General features: G+C 41.6%; 1 protein-coding gene across 4 annotated transcripts in view; it reads right to left on the reverse strand.

The window, feature by feature from the left end:
- Window positions 1-19,951, reverse strand: part of ANO4 (anoctamin 4) — a 221,530-nt gene that overhangs the window by 148,611 nt on the left and 52,968 nt on the right. The window lies entirely within an intron of this gene.

The following is a 19,951-nucleotide window of genomic DNA, read 5'->3' on the forward strand; positions in this document are numbered from 1 at the left end:
TAACGAGCTGGGAGGGCTTCCTAGTTAGCATGGGCGGAACCAGCACCACCCCCCGTTAATTTGGAGATAAGAACCCTGTGGGAGGGCAGCAACCTGGTTGCTGCCCGCCGAGCTCAGGGTGATCAGACAGTACCTGTAAACCACTGGTTAATAGCACTTGTCAACCACCAGTAGCCTGAGCCATGGTCTCCACTCGCCTCAAAAGTACCACCAGCAAGAACGTGGCGACCCAGACTGAGCAACCACGCAAACATGCAGCAGTCTAGGTCCCAGGCTGCAGGGAGTGCCTGAGCCTGTCAGTGCTGTTGGAGGGCTGCAGTGACCGCGCCTGTGTGCGCTGCGACCAGCTGGATGACCTGCTCAGCCTGGTGGCAAAACTCAAAGAAGAGGTCGAGAGATTAAGAAGTATTAGGGAATGTGAAAGGGAGATTGATTGGTGGAGTTCCACCTTGGCACCCATGAATCAACAGGAGCAAATAGATGCTCCAGGCAAGGCAGGTGATCCCTCACCCTCATGCTACCAGGCAGAAGGAGGGGACCTAAGAGATGAGGGAGACTGGAAACAGGTCCCTGCTCAGGGAGGCAAGAAAATTCTCTCCCAACCTCCCTCACCCTCCATGGTGCCTCTTCACAATAGATTCGGGGTCCTGGAACTTTTGAATGAAGACATGGAGGAAGAGAATGAGACAAACAATGAGGAAGATCAAGGACCACCAAGGCCAGGTCACTCTAGAAAAGGTATTAAAACCAGCTCTGAAAGGAACCCCAGAAGAGTCATTGTAGTGGGGGACTCCATTCTGAAGGGTGTCGAAGGCCCCATATGCAGACCAGACCCACATCATAGGGAGGTCTGCTGCCTCCCTGGGGCCCGCATCAAGGACTTCACAAGAAGACTCCCCTCTCTAGTTAAACCCAAGGACTATTACCCTCTTCTGGTCTTTCAGGTAGGTAGCGATGACATTAGCAGGAGAAGTATTAAATTAATGAAGAGAGATTTCAGGACCTTGGGGAAACTGATCAAGGGGTCGGGGGCACAGGTTGTGTTCTCCTCCATCCCTCCAGTTGGGGGGATGGATGAGGATGAACACCGAAGAACACAACAGATGAATTCGTGGCTTCAAGACTGGTGTCACCGTCAGGGCTTTGGTTTTTTTCGATCATGGGTTGGTATACAGGGCACCAGACCTCTGGGCCTTAGATGGGATACACTTGTCCCAGAAGGGGAAGAGGATCTTGGGGCAGGAGTTAGCTGGGCTCATTGACAGAGCTTTAAACTAAATTTAAAGGGGGAAGGGGGCAAAACACCAGCCCATCTGAAGTGCATGTATACCAATGCACGCAGCATGGGTAACAAACAGGAGGAGCTTGAAGCCGTGATGAAACAGGAAAATTATGATGTTGTGGCTATCACAGAAACATGGTGGGATGCCTCCCATGACTGGAGCGTGCCAGTTGATGGCTACAAGCTCTTTAGAAGGGATAGACAAGGAAGGAGAGGCGGTGGGGTAGCACTGTATGTTAGGGACTGTTATGATTGCCTTGAATACAAGTGCAGTGGAGACAGGGTGGAATGTCTTTGTGTTAGAATCAGGGGGAAGGCCAACAGGGCAGATGTTGTAGTAGGAGTCTACTATAGGCCACCCACCCAGGACAGAGAGGTGGATGAAATATTCTATAGGCACTTGGGTGTAATCTCACGGTCGCTTGCCCTTGTTCTTGTGGGGGACTTCAACTTCCCAGACATCTGCTGGAAATACAACACAGCAGAGCGGGACCAGTCCCGAAGATTCCTGGAATGTGTAGGGGACAACTTCCTAACACAGCTGGTAAGAGAACCAACCAGAGAAGGTGCCCTGCTAGATCTCCTCCTTGTGAACAGAGATGGACTGGTGGATGATGTGGCGGTTGGAGGACAACTAGGGCACAGCGATCATGAAATAACAGAGTTCTCTATTCTTAGAGAGACCAGGAAAGGGCTAAGCAGAACTGACATCCTGGACTTCCAAAGAGCTGACTTTGTCTTGTTTAGGCACCAGCTTGACAGGATCCCTTGGGAGATGGTCCTGAAGGGTATAGGGGTCCAGGAAGGCTGGACGCTCTTTAAGAAGGAGGTCTTAATGGCACAGGAGCAGGCGGTCCCCAGGTGCTGTAAGAGAAGCCGGTGGCAGAGAAGACCACCCTGGCTGAACAGGGAGCTTAGGCTGCAACTCAAGGAGAAAAGGAGAGTTTACAGCCTTTGGAGGAAGGGGCTAGCCACTCACAGTGATTACAAAGAGGCTGTGAGGCTATGCAGGGCGGAAATCAGGAGGTCCAAAGCCCAGCTGGAAATTAATCTGGCTTCAGCAGTCAAAGATAACAAGAAATGTTTCTATAAGTATGTCAATAGCAAAAGAAAGACCAGGGAGAGTCTCCACCCCCTGCTAGATGCTGAAGGAAACTTGGTAACAAGTGATGAGGGGAAGGCTGAGGTACTTAATGCCTTCTTTGCCTCAGTCTTTAATAACAAGACTAGTTGTATTGAGGGAAATCCAGCCCCCTCAGCCAGATGATAGAGACTGGGAGAACGACCGCCCCGCAATCCAGGAGAGAGTCAGTGACCTGCTACACCACATAGACACACACAAGTCTATGGGACCAGATGGAATACACCCAAGGGTGCTGAAGGAGCTGGCTGGGGTGCTCACCAAGTCACTTTCCATCATTTACCAGCAGTCCTGGCTGACCGGGGAAGTCCCGACAGATTGGAAACTGGCCAATGTGATGCCCATCTATAAGAAGGGTCGGAAGGATGATCCGGGAAATTACAGGCCTGTCAGCTTGACTTCGATACCCGGGAAGCTGATGGAGCAGCTCATCCAGAGTACCATCACACAACACATGCGGGACAACCAGGGGATCAGGCCCAGTCAGCATGGGTTTAGGAAAGGCAGGTCCTGCTTGACAAACCTGATCTCCTTCTACGACAGAGTGACCTGCTTATTGGATGAGGGAAAGGCTGTGGATGTAGTTTACCTTGACTTTAGCAAGGCCTTTGACACCGTTTACCACAGCATTCTTCTGGCGAAACTGGCTGCTCGAGGCTTAGATGATCGCACACTTTGCTGGGTAAAAAACTGGCTGGATGGCCGGGCCCAGAGAGTTGTGGTGAATGGAGTTAAATCCGGTTGGAGGCTGGTCACGAGTGGTGTCCCCCAGGGCTCGGTTTTGGGGTCACTCCTGTTCAACATCTTTATTGATGACCTAGACGAGGGGATCAAATGCACCCTCAGTAAGTTTGCAGACGACACCAAGCTGGGTGGGAGTGTTGATCGGCTCGAGGGTAGGGAGGCTCTGCAGAGAGACCTGGACAGGCTGGAGCGATGGGCTAAGGCCAACTGTATGAAGTTCAATAAGGCCAAATGCCGGGTGCTGCACTTGGGCCATAACAACCCCCAGCAGCACTACAGGCTTGGGGAGGAGTGGCTGGAGAGCTGCCAGTCAGAGAGGGACCTGGGGGTGTTGATTGACAGCCGGCTGAACAGGAGCCAGCAGTGTGCCCAGGTGGCCAAGAAGGCCAATGGCATCCTGGCCTGTATCAGAAATAGTGTGGCCAGCAGGGACAGGGAAGTGATCTTACCCCTGTACTCAGCACTGGTGAGGCCGCACCTCGATTACTGTGTTCACTTTTGGGCCCCTCACTACAAAAAGGACATTGAATTACTCGAGCGTGTCCAGAGAAGGGCAACGAAGCTGGTGAAGGGTCTGGAGCACATGTCGTACGAGGAGCGGCTGAGGGAACTGGGGTTGTTTAGTCTGGAGAAGAGGAGGCTGAGGGGAGACCTCATCGCCCTCTACAGCTACCTGAAAGGAGGTTGCAGAGAGCTGGGGATGAGTCTCTTTAACCAAGTAACAAGTGATAGGACAAGAAGGAATGGCCTCAAGTTGTGCCAGGGAAGGTTTAGATTAGATGTCAGGAAGTATTTCTTTACAGAACGGGTTATTAGGCAGTGGAATGGATTGCCCAGGGAGGTGGTGGAGTCCCCATCCCTGGAGGTGTTTAAGAGCAGGGTCGACATAGCGCTGAGAGATATAGTGTAGATGGGAACTGTCAGTGCTAGGTTAATGGTTGGACTAGATGATCTTCAAGGTCCTTTCCAACCTAGATGATTCTGTGATTCTGTGATCAGATGCTACAGTAATGAACAACCATATCCTGCGCTACTCAGAAGACACTCTGCCAGGGCATCTGATGAGGCATCTGCTTTGGCCATGCCTTAGCCCTGGCTAGCAGGTGGCATGCACCACACAAGACTGCACGGAGAAACACCTGCACGCAGTGGACCTCATCCAGCACAACTGTGCTATTTGACTGAGCATAGCACAGTGGCTCTGGTACTGGTGGAGATGGCTCTAGCACCAGAACTGGGGTCAGCAAGGCCCTGTATCCAAATTATACTGTTCCAGGACTGAGACACCTTTCCACCTGGGGAGGCACCCCCCTGTAGCAACTGTCAGGGTTGGGTCAGCCCCAGTTCTGTTCCACCCTGTACTACTTTGGGTTACAGGCATATATTTATAGGTTCCTTCTTGATGTGTCTGTCTCTAGCCAGAGATAATATGAACACAAATATGCAATAATAATGCAATGCAGAGTTACAAAGCTGTATAAATAATCCATTAGCTAATAGTGCTTAATTAGCCTCAACTGCCCTGACCCGCTTTGTAGACCTTCTCTGGGATAACAAACTGCTGCTGGCAGGTGCAGTAAGCCCTTTTGGTTTGGTGTCACCAGAATGTCAGTGCTCATGTGGGAGACAAATTACTTCAGCTATTTCTCTCTTTCATGTGTTTTTTTAATTCTGTTTCAGCCCTATGTGGAGGCCTTAGGAGCACATTGAGGTAGGCCCTTTCTTCAAGGCCCTTTTCAGAGAAGAGCAAGCGCAGGGGAGCACAGAGCAAGAAGTGAGGAAGAAAATCTCAGCTGCAGCGTCATGTAGGGCCACAAAAAGTAAAGCGGCTCTGGAAAGCCTGCAGTCATCAACGCACAGATAAGGAAGGTCATAAGGAAGCACTTTGGAAGCATGGACAGAGAGTAGAAAATTAGGCTTCAAGGTGCAGTATATAAACAGGAAAATTCCATACTTAGTTCAACTAAAAGAAAAGTGAGCTAAAAGAGAAAGTGAGCTAATTTGTCCACCTTAAAAAGCTAAGTACCCTTTCCTCACTTTGTGCAAATTGACATATTTCCCATTAAAGTCAATGATATTCTGCAGACAGCTTCAGTTTTTTCACATTTTGCAGTTAGCCTTGATAAGGGGGAGCTCAGAAAGGGCAAGCAACATAGAAGGCTTCTCATGCAAACCCAGTTCCATCTGAGACTCGGCAGACAGACAGCTATGATGCCATGATGGACTCTTCTGTTTGCTCTGAATCCTAGGTGGAAATGAATGAGCATGAGAGAAAAATTCACCTGCTGCCCTCTGTACACATGCCTGAAAGCACAGTCTAAAGGCAGTTCCCATTTTTTCCCACCCTATGCTCTACTTAGATAACAAACCCATCCAGAAAAGCATGGCTATCTTTCTCTACACCTTGGGGGAAAATGTTACAACAGCATTAGGATTCCCACATTAGATTAAAACATTTTTCAGAAGTTTAAATAACACCTCTCCAACACAGCATCAAATCCCTTGCCATTGGTAACAAATGATTCATGAAATCGTATCTAAGCCCAGATTATGCTTCAAGTACAGCTTTGAAAATGTTGAAACACTTCTGACTACATCAGATGTAAAAAAACCCACACAACTGCAAACCTTTAAATAAGCAAACAGAAAAGCTACTAGTTATAGAACCTCCCAGGAACTGGACTGGCTTGAGAGAAAGGCTAACACTGCATCTTGACAAGTTACATGTGGTCAGTTTTCTGAGGCTTTGCACGGTCTTCCCCTCAACTCCCTCCCAAATACTGGAGATATGGCAGGATTTTCATGACCCAAAGTAGCTTCAGAGACTGTTCTCCAAATGTTATTTTACCCATTTTCTATCAAAAGTTTTGTCCGGTTGGCTTCTGAATTTACAAAAAATTATAGGATATATATTTTCTTCATGGAAAGAAACCACAGAGCTTAAATATACAGCCTGTGAAGGAATAGCTCTTTTTCTTTGTCTGAAACATGTCATCCCCGAAGTTTTGTATTGAAAGGGATCATGAATGACCACTTCCCCTTACCTCTTTGTTCCTTAGGAATACTACAGAGTTCTATCATATCTCCTCTTTATTGTTTCTATTCCCAAGCTTAGGAGACCTGGTTTACACTGTTGCTCCTCACCAATAAGGTCTTGTACACCTCCAATCATCCCTGGTCACTCCCTTCTCTGTTCCTTTCCCTTTTCAAGAAATGAAGACCCGAATTTCACATTAAGAAAGTTTCAAGAAGTAGCACCATGATGTTCAGGCTGTGTCTTCCACAAGAATTTACAGTGGCAACATGATGTTTCTGGTTTTGTTCCTTCCCTTGTAAGTTCATTTGCCCCAAGATACTTGTAGGTGGGCTCTGCCTCCCTGTCACATTTGTCAGCTTTTTGGGCAATTTTCCAGTGAATCAGGGAATATCACTCTTAACCCACCTGCTCAAGGTCCCTATGTCAAGCAAAGGCTGTAGGAAACAATCCTACATTTCTCTCATTTGTATGTTGCATCTTTTTCCACTTCAGTTGCTTTCTAGGTCTCATGTTTATCACTTCTGTAAGAGCATCACTGTACAGGCCTTTTGTACCAGCAAAACAAATCTTCACAAAGGTGCATTACTTGTTACTGCATCTTTTTTTTTTTTTCCAATTACCCTCCTTCAATGGGAAGAGAGTAGCATCATTCTGTGCCTCTCAGTCTCTGATGGTGTTAGGATCTGCATTTTGAACTATGATCAAAGGGATGTCTGAACTAGAATCAGGACTCCATGAAGAAGGAGCTTGTGTACACACTGGGTTTATGCAGCTTTATCTATGCCGATTTAGAAATGAACAGTTAAAGAGCCACAGACTCCAGGGGAACATAGGCTTACACTTGCAAATGTACTTTAGGCCAGAATAGCTTATTCTCTCCTACAAAAGTGGTTACATTACCTGTAGTATAACTCCATCCAGAGCCGGTGTTTAAGTCTGTCAAAGTCCTAATGAATAAAAAGATCATGCTTACCACAGGCCCATCATCAAAGGGTTGTTTTTATAGCCTCAAAGGTGGTTTATTAAATTACAACAAGGTAGCATTCAATAATGATTATCTCACAGGACGGAAAACTCCCATAGTGCTCACAGAGATGTGAGATAACAACCTGAAGTCATGAAAATGTCTTGGAGAGAGTCATAATAATCCTACTTTAATGGTCGAAATGAGTCTGAAAAACCACTTCTCTTCCTTAGGCATAAGTGAAGAGAAAAGCTTAGCTAAATGAATATAAAGCTCTTTTTGGTTGCTGTTGACTTACAGATGATTGTCATGGGCATGTTGCAGGGGCATTGTGCCAAATGCAAGGTGCTGCCTATGCAAGTCATGAGCCCAGGTGAATAAATGGAACTTTTTTCCCTAAGATCCCTAATTTGATTAATTTATTAGTCTTGTATTTTTATTTCTAACATTCATTATTTAATTCCTCTTTACAAAAAGAAAACATACTGTATAGTGCATATATGCTGCTATACCTTCCAGGCTACTGGGATAAATGCCTAACAACTGTATGTAAAATATGCTCTCCTTCAGTTCACCCAGCAAGCTGCAATCAGTGTTGTTTATCACCATCACAGCTCACTGAATTCTTCTGGGGTTGCCTGCATTTTTGTTGTTGTGTTTGCCACTTTTCTCTTTTTGTTTGTTTTAGTATCTACTTTGATTTACTTTATTGTTACAACTGGACTTTTAATAGTATTAGAACCACATGCATTCTGAAGAGTAATTTGAAAAAAAAAATTTTAAAAAGTTCCTTTGCTTGCCACAGTATGAAAATAGCAGTGAGAAAGAATACCTTGTCCTGAAAACTGATAGACACAATAGAAATCAAAAACTGAAACTGATAAAACATATTCAGTAGAATGTTCCTCTATCAAAAAACTATCAATTTGTTAGGAAAAAAAAATGTCCCAAAGTCAAGAGTTGCTGTCAAAAATTTTGTTTAGAAAATAAATCTGACCTTATCTGGACTGGAATATCCTAGCTCTTTAAATTTCTAATTGATATGTTAGAATCTAACATATCTGTTAGAATCTAACATATCAATTAGAATACCAGTTGCCTCTGAGCAAGCCAAAACCCAATTATCATTTCAATTACTGAAACACCATCTGTAATATCAATCATCAATTAATGTTACTATAATATACAAATAGTAATAATTCAAAACATAAAAATTAAAACCAGAAAGCAAAACACATCAAAATAATAAAATACAGGGAAGACAAGAATTCCAACCAAGATTAAATATTTCAACTGTCCAGAAGCAAATCCTGATAGAAATATTTTAAGCATTATATTGAAAAGTGACTTCAGAAAGTGCTCAAAAGGGATTCAAAGGGAAAAAAAATTGCAAGAATATTAGAATTTCTGTGGATTGGATATTCTGGCTTTTGACTCACTGTTTCTGTAAGCAAATGGAATAGACTTGCACTAGAATGAATGTAGGTTCATACAAAAACCCAATAAATTCATATCTCAGTTTCTGTCACAATAAATAACATCATGTCAACACTTCTTTCTTTGAGGCAATATCTATTTCCTAAAAAAACTGGAAGATTGGATCTGTCTTCTTAAGTGGTACTTGCTGATTTCAAAACTGTGCGGTAACTCTTGTCATATTTATTTTACTACGTAAAATGGCATTTTCTAGCCAAAAATAGAACACGGAGATGATTTAAAACTTACTTTCACTTGTGTTAAGCACTGCATTCAAAATTGTTTTTTCTTAACAACTAGCTATTACTCTGATTTTCAAAATCAAGAGTATTCTCATTAAACCTGTCTGCACTGAATTTGAGTCTTTTGCTCATACACATACAGTAAAAGGTAACTGCACACACCAGCAGTGATACGTAGTACAAACATCAGGACAAACCACAATGCCCTGTGAAACAAAGCACCGAGTCAAGTCCCAGAAGCTTTTTACTGGCCGAAGAATGCAGTGAAGCACTAGCCATGCAGATATATTTTGAGTGTAGGTAGATTTAAAAGCAGAGAATTCTTTTTTTTCACATCTTAATGTGCTGTCTTAATGTCAACTGCTACATTTCAAATACCACAAGTGTCATTTTATCTCATTTAATCGGATATTCTCTATAATGCAGAACAGTGCAATCGATGAGAGACATCATCTGTGAAACAGGAAAAAACCCATGAGACTTCACAGATAGGAAAAAAAGATAGCTCAGGATACATCTGAATGTGTTTGCCTTCATGGGTCAGACAGTAAAGATTTTCAGCACATCAACTAGGCTTAATTTAACTTTGTCTTTTTGCATCCTGTTTCAGGGGACTGGTTCACCATCAGTACTCTCTTGCTGCTCCAGGACCAGGCCAGCCCCAGCTATGCTCTCCAGGCAACCTGTAAGCAGCAGGTCGAACGTATGCTCCTGCCTTCACCCAGCCTGTCCCTCAGCTACATAGGGCCTTTTACCGTCTTGGTATCAAAATGCTCTCTGCCCGCAGATAGTTTTATTAACCATCAACTGACTTTTACTTTGGTGATGATTTTAATTAGACCCTATACAGCCAATGTCTTCAGGGGAAGGTCCTAAGACAACAGAAGTTACTTCTTCTCCACCCTCCCCCAAATGGGAAAAATCATCTTGTATCCCATACTGCAGCAAAGCATATTGCTTGAATAAAATACTTTTAAGTAAACATGCATCTGGACAGATGTATATGTGATTAAACAGGTCACATGTGCTGGGTCAAGTCCAATGCATAGGAAGGTTTTTGCCCTCCAAAAATGACTGTCCATTATGGACATACAGGCTGTTCCTACAGTCTGGGACCCATGGGCATGTCCCAGGCCCCAGCACCTCACATGTCCCAGGGTCTGACGCTGAAGCCCAGCTGGAGGGAGGACCAGAAGCCTCCCACACCCTCCTGGGGAAGGGGCTCTCGCGCAGGCTGAAAGGACATGCTGTGGTATGCTCTAGCAGAGCCTGGACGAGCATCATTTTGCAAGGAAGAAGCACCAGCCTCCACAGCCATGCTTGCCAAAATACCTAAGACTGCCATCAGCCTCTTCTATGGAAAAGACATGTTAACAAGGGCCAGTTGTATCAGAAATTTTGAGGCATGTGTACTACCTGTCTTTCTTTTGTGCATCGTTAATTTCCTGCACACTCTCTCGGCAAGTAATGCTTTTGGTTGTAATAAAGCCTATGGTGCTAAGCTTTCTAAATGGTCATAAAGTGAAGGCAATCCCCAGAGGGGATGGCAGCTGTAGCGTGCCGGAGACATCAGTGAAAAATCTGTGTTCATCTGCTACCTCATCTTTCTGGCAAGACTCTGGGCAATTAACAGTAACAAGATCCTATTGAAAAGAATATGTAAACCTGTCGTGTTGGTATATATGTTCCTCACAGGGATTCAAATTGATTGTTCTCAGCTTAAACTGATCTGGATTGAACAAAGCACAGGTCTTGCTTATTTCACTTCTGAGCTAGATTGTATTTCTGATGGAAGACCAATAAACTCGGAAAGACAACAGTAATCACATAATGATTGTCTGTATTTGGCAGATTAGTACATAGAGATGGAAAAAAGCACTCTACTGATCAACACCATTTTAATTTCTTGAGCTCTTTATAGCAGAATCAGAAGAAATGGTAGGAGGCTATAAAAATGCAGTAACTACATTGTAAGATGTGAGGTCTATAACATACAGATTCGTTTTTGTAAAAGGCAGTCCATGCTCTAACTCATTTACTGAATAACAGCCTTCTGCAAGGGCAAGGCCCACCATTCTTTCATGGGAAATAATTCACCGATACATTAACAATTCAGAAAAACATGTAAAGTACGCAAGGCAGATTTTAAGCTATGTTTTATGCACTACATAAAACACAATGTTAGTTGGATGTTCCTAAAGGTTAAGAGGAAGCACAGAAGAGAAATTTTCTGAATCCACCTGAACCATCTTGATATAGAAACAACCTATAAAAATAAACATATGCCTAAATTTAACTCCTGTGACTGGTACCTTCTCAGTGAAAGGACATTCACAGATACTCTTTCATAAAATTTTTCCTTTCTTCACTCATACCTCTGACACTCAATGTCCCATTACTGTTCATTCATTTTGCAAAACCATGAACAGAAAGTAAAAAAAAAAAAAAACAACCTAAAAAAAATCACAATACATATGTAACAAATATTGCAAATATCTGTAAATTGTATTTGTAAGTATTGCAAATATATTGAAAGTTATATTTGTAAGAACATTCCAGTCTCAGAATGATGCTGAACTTGTTCTGAATATCACGGGAGTTTTGAGGATTCAAAACAACCAGATAGTTAAGGAAGAGAGACTGTTTCTCTTCACAGATACCATTTTTCCCAGAGTCAAGAACATGCAGTTCAACATATGTGTAGAATGCAATCTTCACGAACAATTCCTAAACTGAAATTTCATCAACAAAACTGCCTATATAATCCCACAACTTGTTACAGTGATTCTGAGAAGAGCTTAATATGTCATTAACTGAGACTGTCTTTGAGCAATACACAGCATCTAAACAATTAAAGATGGTTGTGTACTCTGCTCCTATGATGGTATACTATCCACAAAGAGAAGACAGGAGCAGGAGTGTCTTGAGAAACCAAGAGAATAGTAAAGTTCATTAGTAAGGCACTTAAACCTAAAATACTGACGGGCAGCCTAGTCAATGAAAAAAATCCAAACAAAAAATAACATCAAAGCCTTCCAAATGCAAAATAATTTTTTGTTTAAAAAAACCCCCAACAAAACAAAAACAAAAAACCCAAGCAAACCCAAAACCCAACAACATAAAAACCAACCAACCAACCCACCTACTTTATTCCTTCCCTGGGTGAATGCCTGGTTAGACATAATTACATAAAGCTGTCTTATATACTTCCTGAAAGAACAATCAGTGTGTATATCTTCATATTAGATCTAAGCCACAGAATCAAAATGGCGCCAAAAATCATGGGTCCCACTGGACTCCTCTCTTCCTTCTAATCCTTTATGAACACAAGCCTAAATCTTGAAAAGGCTGGGTTTAGAGATAATGTTGATGTTAAATTTCTATGAGTTAACCACCAACCAGAAACATTTTTCTCAATTTACAAAGCAATATGAGCCTGCTTACAAAAGGCTATTAATGGATCACAGCAGTCATAATTACAATTGCATGAACAGCAATCTGGAAATAGATTTCCAAAGATGATTTTTATGTCCCTCAATCAATAAAGTATATTATGTGCCTAGAAGTGAAAGAAGTAGATGAGTTAGAATTGCAGTGGATGAAGGTTTGTGAGAAATTAACATTAGATAAGAATATAATCTGCCAGAGAGTATTTCCTCTCAATTCCTGATAATGTTCATGACATTTTCAGTCTCCTTATGTGACATCTCTCCTTGTTAAAAGTCAGGCATGGTCTTTATTTTATAGCTACTGACAATACCGCCTTCACTGATCAAGCCATGGCAAAGAAATGGTTGTTACACTCTCTTCCTTTTTCATAAAGTGATTGGTTTTGGTTTTCCTCCTACCTTTGCAACTGTCAAACTTACTCCTTTTATGATGCATTTTGCAATTATGGGTCTCCACCTGAACTTTAAAAAAGTAAATCTAAACCAATCAAGATAAAGAAAATTTAATTGTCGACAATATTGAGCCTTTGTCTTTTTTCTCAGCTTTTCCAGTTAACAATCCATTTCATAGGTAAATACATCAGAACCTAAATACTAAACCAAATACAATGATGATTCATAAGAATTAGTAACTTCTAAAAATTGCTGTCTAAATGCGCTCAAGATACTTGGTGCTCTTATCAGTTCCATAACTGCTTTATCCTTCTTAGAATTTAATGGTATAGGGTCAAAAGAAGCATGACCAGCAGGTCAAAGGAGGTGATTCTTCCCCTCTAATCCGCTCTCATGAGACCTCACCTTGGGTACTGTGTTCAGCTCTGGGACCTCCAACATAAGAAGGACATGGACCTGTTCAAGCAAGTCCAGAGGAGGCCACAAAGATGATCAGGGGGCTGGAGCACCTCCCTTATGAAGACAAGCTGAGAGAGTTGAAATTGTTCACCCTGGAGAAGAGAGGGCTCCGGAGAGACTTACAGCAGTACCTAAAGGGGCCTACAAGAAAGCTGGAGAAGGATTTTTACAAGGTCATGTAGTATCAGTACAAGGGGTAATGGCTTTCAAGTGAAAGAGGGTAGATTTAGATTAAATATAATGAAAAAATTCTTTACTGTGAGGGTGGTGAGGCACTGGAACAGGTTGTCCAGAGAAGTTGTGCATGCCCCCTCCCTGGAAGTGTTCAAGGCCAGGTTGGACGGGGCTTCGAGCAGCCTGATCTAGTGGAAGTTGTCCCTGCCCATGGCAGGGGGTTGGAACTGGATGATCTTTAAGGTCCCTTCCAACCCAAACCATTCTATGATTCTATGAAAATGTTATATATATTATCTTCAGTTAAAAACAAATCTCAAAGCAGTTACTTTAATCCAATCTCTGTGAATATCTGCAATTTAGAATTCAGTGATTATTCTCCCTGACACCAAATTCACATTCAGTGAATACAAAGATCAGAAATATTCTTATTTCATACAAAGTGATAAGTCCCTGACTGCTTTCTTACTGATTTATACAAGTGCAAGAGAATATAAATGTATGAAACAACGTTCTATTCTCCCTTCTTATTGCACTATGCCACAGCTCATCTCTTCTTAATTTTAAACCTACAATTGTTATTTATGATGCGTAAAGTCTACTTCTACCTTCTATAGAAATTAATACGTATTGTCCATAAAAACATGACAGTAAAGATGCACCTTTGACAGCTGCAAATCCCAAATCCAACTTTCTCAGTAAAAAGAGCATGTACTAGGTTTTACCACGTGCTGATGGATGGTATGAGAAATATTTTGACCTAGCTATAATCCCATCTATCAGAAGCGTTGGGGAAGGAAAACATCTGACAACCTGTATAAGGTCAATCCTTCAGCCAATTTTTCAGAAACTCGGTCATGGTAATTCACAACAGTCGCTTCTTTTCTGAAAAATTCTTGTTCAACTTGCAATCACGTGGCATGACCTACTATCAGCTTTCTTGCAGACACAATCCCATGCCTCAGTGGTGTTTTGTAAATATACTGCTTGCTGAGCTGCTCGCTGACCAAACACCTTGTCAAGCTTTCAGCTGACTTTGGAATTTAAAATAAAGTTCTTGACAGGGCCCTGTACACATGAGAAAAACCAGCCCTTCAGATCACATTGATCTCCTGTTCTCCATCACAAAAGCACAAAAGACAATCTTTTACTTACTCACATTTCACATGAAATGAAAATATCACTGCATGATGGCAGAGACATCTCAAAAGAACACACACGTCAGATAACTGTTACTAACTTTACTGCTAACTTTGCTCTAAAAGTTAAACTTTTCTAAAGATGTTACATAACATGAATAATTCAGTAATTGAGCTTATTTTTAACTGCGTTGACTTTTAATTGAACTACTGAGGTATTGAACTTGAGGCTGTTGCCTTTAAGTGACTTGTTACATTAATAAAATAAATTTTAAAAAAAAGTCTTTCCAAAGTTTTCCAGTGCTTAGAGGTGCTTTATAACCCATTTCTTCCACATAAGCACTGCACGGAAAAATACCTCTGGAGGGCTGGCAGCATCACCCAGCCCTAATTCCTGCAGAACTGGCTTGCTTTCTCCAAGCTGGGGACAAGACCAGTGGCCATACAGTTAAATAAAACCAGGCGGTGAGCTCAGAGCCGAAGCCTACTGTGCCCACTCCAGACATCAGCAGTGCAGCTTAGCCAGCCACTCATGTGCAGCTCAAGACCTTACGATTACAATCACAGATGGCATGGAAGGAGAAAAGAAAAGTCCTCTACTAACCTGCCCTCCTGCCCACTACATGCAGTGTGGGAACACTCCCCCACACCCTGATACACTTTTGAATCCAACTGGAATTCTTTTAGCACAGTGCTTTCCATGGTATTTTTGCAATTCAATTAAAAGCAGCTGTCTCTTGTCACTCCATTAGCCTCCCTACCACCTTCTGAAATCTGCACAGATAATGAGGACTGAGGTTCTCTGTCTGTAAGCTCCTTCTCCCAGTCTCAGACCTCCTTTGGACATAGAAAGTTTCATTCTAAAATGCTCTTATTTTAGGTGATTTCAGAATGAAACACCAGAGTTCCCATTTCAGGGAAAACGCCAAGATTTCATGTGATGTACAATGTTTTCACTGAGGAATTTCCAGTGGGAGAAGAAATTCCATGTTCCTTGAATCTAATACACACAGATAATAGGATATAAAATAATCCATCTGAGTACTGAGAGAAGTCAGAGGAACACAGAGATGAGTGCTGAAGTTACATTTCACTGAACTGTAATGTGTGAGGGATTTTCATCTTTAATGCATGAGTGACTTATTTTCTCCCCCCTCTATTCTGTTACCTCACTTGATTTAAAAAAAGTACTTCCCAGTAAGATTCTGAATATGCATGAAAAGGCAACCCAGAACTAGGAAAAGGAAAAATAATGTTTTAAGTATGAGAGAAACATTGGCAAGCTGTTAACTATAAATTCACCTAGATGAGATCTAGTTATATTTTATCACAAGTATTGCCACTAGGCTCTATATAGTTCTCCAAGTCTATTTTAAGCCAGCATTATGATGAAATTAGTTAGCATGCAGCATCCTTAAAAAACCCACATCATCAGAATCATATAACTTTTCCTTTCTGCATATAAAAGTTCCTCTGATTCTTGTAAAATCTTATATTCTCTGGGAACATTGTTAGAAGCTGTAAAAACTCACCTTTCTCTTAGACGAGCATGCTTCTTAAAGGCAACTTTCTATGTTTGGAAATTCACTGTAAAGGTTGCCATGGTGATTAATTTTAAAAGTGAAATTCTCCCCTTTTAAAGTTTTTTCTTTAAAGAAGAAATGCTCCATACTAGGGCTAGTCCTGTGCAAGGCAAATGGGAATGAAAAGCCCATCTTAATCTTGAAGATTAAAGGACATAGCCTCTGTGTAACTGAAACTTCAGCAGAGATGTTTTCAGAAAAATATTGGAAATATCTAATTTTACCTAAAAATGAAAGAAAAATACATCCATGGCAGAAAGAATTGAGGGACAAAAGCAACATCTTCCAGTGGTCAGACTGCAGCCAGCGGGCTAGGTTATACTCATGAAAGGAAGGAGGAAAGTTAAGGAGGGAATGGTTGCAGTAGCTGGAGCTCAGCAGAAAAAAACAGCAAAGCAGAGTCAGCTGAGATAGTATTAACGTGTGGCAAGAGAGAGAAGAGAACTGCACCCTCAGAGAGAGAGTCTAGAAGCCAAAGGTCATTAATGAACAGCTCTTTACCTAAGGCATCTTCAGTTTTCTTTCCATGGTTCAAGACGCAATTTCACATGGATGTCTCCATCTATTGACTTCTCCTCTGCACAATGCTGCACAAAGCCACATTAAACCTTGGATTTACACACAACTGTGTTAGCTGCCTGGGAGCAGACAAATACACAGCTCTGTTCCAGCAGTGAGAGATGGAAAAGTACCATTTCTTCTCTAAAAAACATACAATGTTCAACATTACATCATGCAACGTGTCACTGCATAAGCTGTCACTGCAGAAATAATAGCAAGTGTTGTGCTAGTTCAATACCCAAGCAATTTATGACTTCCTTATTCACATAAAGATCACAATACTGTGAGACAGCTGCATTATTCATGATGTGTTTAATATTTTATCTCTCTAGACAGAAGTATCTGTACAAGCACAATTAAAATGTCTGACGTAGACAGAGTTGATTTTAATACAATCAGTCAAATTTGTTTCAGAGACCTGCTTGACCTTAAAGCTCTATGGTTTAAACGTAGAGAAGGAAAAACATGCTGAGACTCATGTGGTGCAGTGTCTGGGTATTTTACCTTGAATGACTACCCAAGAAAGACTCTTTAGTTTATCTACTACCACATCAGTCATGGTAACTGTAAGATGTTCTAAGTAATGTCAAATTATTTTAAGTTAAACAGACAAGGTCACAATGCCAATGAAAGAAATCACATTTTAAAAATGGCAGAACACACAAATAATTACTACTGCTGCTCTGTCATTACCATAAAGGTTAATAAATCCATATGCTTTGTATTTACCCATTAGGACATCTAGGACAAAAACTGTTATCTTCATGACATCAGAGTTACAGGTCTGAATACAATGAAAGTTGGGTTGGAAATAGTCATCATCTCATTCCCCAGCCCCCAGAGCAGCAATGCTGCTCCTAAATTACTGGTCCCCACACCTTTTTGTCTCCTCTCACAGGGAAGGATCACATCTATCAGCAACTCCCTACCTAAAGAAAGTCCACTTTGGTTTCAATGTACAAGAAGTCCCCAAGAACTGTATTTTGCAGCACACAGAGTTTAAGCAATGAAAAACCCATTTGCTGAGCAAGGAGAAAATTGGAGTCCCATGTGCAAACAGCTAAACTGGTACAAGTATTTCAGGGTTGTTACCTATGTTATTAACAGTTAAGTTCATTTTTTTACATGCTAATTTTTATAGAGAAAGTAAATAGATGAAATTGCAACTATTCTTCATATTCAGTTTTGGATAAGGGTCTTTTTAAGAACTATGGAGACAAACAACACTCCAGAAACCCAACCTTAGGACTTCCTAAATCTCCTTAGAGATTGATAGTTTCCCAGTGCTCCTCTACTTTTTTGGAAATAAGCCCAGGAGTCTTCAAGAATATTTAAGACAGTTAAGAAAAACCCAGCATTTACCAGCATCAGTCCTGGGAGAGGTAGCGGGGTGGAGGTTAGAGGTAACAATAACCACCGCATCCCTAGTGTTATCTTCCTACTGCAATTTTTATCAGAGATTTTGCTCTTAGCGCTGAAATCATGTACGCAGCTTTCAGCTCAGTGAAAATAAAAATACACAAACATTGTCAAAAGGTCATTTCAGGAGTGCACATTCACACAACATAAGCAAAACTACAAATTTAACAAGCATAAGACTCCTAAATTCTACAAAGCGCCAGAAACAAAAAGGTTGAGATCTGTGAAAACCAGGCAGGAATTTGAAATATTAACTCCTTCACATTGCAAGAGGTGGCACATTCTCAGAAGTTACTTGTCTGAAAAAGCACATTGTTCTGTTTTCTTCTTGATGAAGGTTATATTTGTCCCAGGAAGCCCCAGAAAAGCTTTTCAGAGATATCATCAGCAACCACATGCTGCTACTAACGTATGCTTTTAAACTCCAGATACGCACAGTATGCTGGGCTCAGAACTTGTGGAACTGAGAAAGAAATGCCAAAAGACAGATAAAGGACTCCAGCCACTACTCAGCTTTGCTACTCATTGCCACAGACCAACTTCAGTGTTCTTGATTTATCTTAATTTAAAGATACAAATGTTCATACCAGACTTGAAAATCACTGTATGTCACTGGAAGAGACTGAGGTGAGATGGCGAGAGGCATTATGCATTGTTAATATTCCTCTATAATCATTTTGAGTGGTCTAAAAATCCCATTCAGCCCTTGCCCTGCTGCTTCCAATTACAAAGGTCAATTTCCAGCTGGGAGCAGAGAAGTTGCTGGAGGTCTTCATTCAACACCTTTTAGCTCAGAACAAAGCTGAGAATGACCAGAGCTGAATCGCTCCATGATGTGTCTTTGAAAACTGAGACTAATTTTATGTTCAGGAGTAAACTAAGCTAACTAAGAACAATATTGAAACATCATTCGTGTGCTTTGTACTTTTTTTCTTTCCTTTTCTCTTTCTATGTGTCCTTTCCTTTGACTAGCATTTTCCTCAGGCTATGACTTGCTTCTCATTTACTCAACTTCAGCATATTGCAGACTATTTTCTTACTAAGTAGAGTGTGTATTGCTTTGGAAACACCACTGCCTAGAAGGGATGTAAGCAAGGTGGGAACTAGTCAAAATACCGGTTAATAAAAGACCAGCAAAGTCTGTTACAGCCTCTTTATTTGAAAGGCAACAGTGTGTCTGCAACAGGCATCAGATGATGCACAAATTCAAAATCACAACTTGCAGACAAAGCACTTGGAAGTGTTTTGGTGGCCCAGCAAGCTGCATTAGCTGGCAGTGAAAGAGTGAAAGAGAGATATTAGGCCTTACCTGTGGGCCTAGGACTCCCTCAAGTTTTGGAGCCAAGACTGAAAAACATCCAGAAGAAGAAGTGGCAGCTTTTTCACAGTCCCTCACACAGCACTGTGAACCTGTTGTGCACTGAAAGGGTAAGACCAGTGCTGACCTGTTTAAGCTTTGGCGTGTAATAGGACAAGTATGTTAAAACCGAACAAAACACATTCTGTGTAATTATCCTCTAATTTTAATTTGTATTGGGTTTTATAAATAATAATGACAAAAAGCTTTAATTTAGAACTTAATCTAACTGGCACTGTTGTCTTCAAAGAGGCAGACACATAGAGGGAATATGTGAAGATTATAAAAGCAGTTAAGTATCTGGTATCTATATGCTTTTGAAAGCTAGATGAAAACTGAGTGTTGGCCTTTCAGTCCTTCACTAGGATGGTGTCAGCAATCAGAGGAAGTGGGCAATACATGAACATACTGTGAAGGATGCTGGCTGGCAAGGAGAGCACAACTGGGTAATTCTTGACACTGTGAAAGAGTAGGATCCCATAAATGTTGAAGTGTGTTTTTCAGCTAAGACAAGGCTAAATGAACCAAATA

This window comes from Strix aluco, chromosome 5 (assembly GCF_031877795.1).
Source record: "Strix aluco isolate bStrAlu1 chromosome 5, bStrAlu1.hap1, whole genome shotgun sequence".
NCBI classification, from domain to species: Eukaryota; Metazoa; Chordata; class Aves; order Strigiformes; family Strigidae; genus Strix; species Strix aluco.